This window comes from Aplysia californica, unplaced genomic scaffold, assembly GCF_000002075.1.
Source record: "Aplysia californica isolate F4 #8 unplaced genomic scaffold, AplCal3.0 scaffold01021, whole genome shotgun sequence".
NCBI classification, from domain to species: domain Eukaryota; kingdom Metazoa; phylum Mollusca; class Gastropoda; order Aplysiida; family Aplysiidae; genus Aplysia; species Aplysia californica.
Window position 1 is genome coordinate 180,205 of NW_004798291.1, and position 2,177 is coordinate 182,381.

Sequence of the window (2,177 nt, forward strand, 5' to 3'; positions counted from 1 at the left end):
TCTCTCTCTCTCTCTCTCTCTCTCTCTCTCTCTGTGTTTATAAAATATGAATATTTATTTACTCATCAGTACATACTAACTCATTACGTACTTACCAACCTCTTTATGTACTTTCTATTTACCGAATAGAAAAGGAGACAGGTAGAGAAGAATTGATAGAAATGAAGTTGCACTTAACGGAGAGATGCGCACAAAGAAAAACGATGTTTGAAGGTGGAAAGAGACTCGGGAGTATGAGGGAAAGGCACACGCATGCTCGCGCGCACATGCGTACACGCACACACACACACACACACACACACACACACACACACACACACACTCACACAGGTTTCTCTATCTCCTACCTTTTCCATCACTATTTCCTCTTGGGTTATTTTTCTTGAAAAGATTTATGAATGAAAGACATTCTCGTAATTAACTTTGGCACAACAGACTATTAACAGAGATCTAGCAAAGGCATGTTTCCGAAATTGTCATGCATTGGTTTGAAATGTGTGCGTTTTGGTATTCTATGTAGTCTATAATAGTCTATATTATTTGTGTTTTAAACTAAATTTAATATAAGATGTATGTATTGGCGCTCAAATGACCTCATGCAGTTGCGAGCGCCGTAAAAACTCTACTAGATCTAATAGTACTAAAAAAAACCCACAACAACAACAACTAAATGTATGTTTGCCATCGTAACCCAGTTTCCCCCCACGGTGATCAATAAGATTAAATGTTACTTATCTAAAAACATTTATTATAGTTGGAAAGTCAGAAACCTTTGTGTGTGGTGAGTGAAATGTTGTCCGATCAGTCAGTGTGATGATACTCTTGGTTTTTCTGATAACAGCAGCAGTAGCTTACCTTCAAAAGATTTCAGTCCAATAGGGTACACTGAGGAAGAGAAAACACACAAGCTTACATAGAATTATCTTTTTTTTAAAAACGACGTAAAGATCTAATCTACTTGTATGTCGTAATAGTATAAATTAACAGTTTACGCCATTATCGATACAGTTTAGATCTTACCTGTATATATATGCCATCCTGGTTCAGCAGGAATCCTACAGGGACATTATTGTAATTGCTAAAAAATAATAATGAATCAGCGTCTAAAAACATCGACGAAGACAAACAAACATAAACAAGAATATTTTCTTTCGAACGACAAAATACGGTAGCGAAAATTCACTCAAATCGAAACCAAATTCCAAAGCAGTGTGACGTTTTAGTTTTTAGTATGAGTTGTAGAGCACTTGCAACACAAGCATGTAATAAAATAAGTTCCGAAGATTAGAAGTGTTACAATACAGTAACATACATAATACATGTCAAAAGAAAAGGAAGAGGAAGGAGAAAAAAGGACGACAGATGCTTGTTAATAAGAAATAAAAAGCTGACCACACCAAAGCCAGATCTACCAATCCCTCACGGGGCGAGTTTGCATAGTGACTGAATTTTTTTCAAAATGGTAACTACAGGAATGAGGTACGGTAGCCTTATATTTTTTTTATTTTTGTTTGTTTGTGTTTTTGTTTGTTTGTTTGTTTGTTTTTTTTAATAGTTTTTTTGTGGTTCAAAGGCAACTGTTTACATAATAACACGTAGATCTATACAACAAGAACAGAACCAATGGATATTAACTAAAGTAAAAACAAACTAACTGTAATTTCTTACTAAAAGCAAAACAAACAAACAAAACACACACACACATACACACACACACACACACACACACACACACACGCACAAAAATAAAGTGGTTTTGCGACAACCCGCGTAATTATCAGACAAAATTTACTTTTCAGTTCAGACTTGAATTGCAGAGAACAATACAATTTGAAGTAAGAGACAATGAACAACACATGAGGAAATTAATTTTCTGTAAGCGTATTTTTATTAGGAATCATTATACATGGTGCCGAAGTATGTTAATCTAGTAGATCTAGCAAGTAGAAGTGCACAAAGACATGGATTCAGCGATATTATTGGTCTAAGGTCTAAACTAACAACAAAACATGGAAAAGAAAGTATAGGCTATTCAAACGACATATTATTATTATTATTATTATTATTATTATTATTATTATTATTATCATCATCATCATCATCAACATCCATCATCATTAATACAATTATTTATCTATTTGATTCCTTATGAGAAATATTGCTCTATCTGATACAAA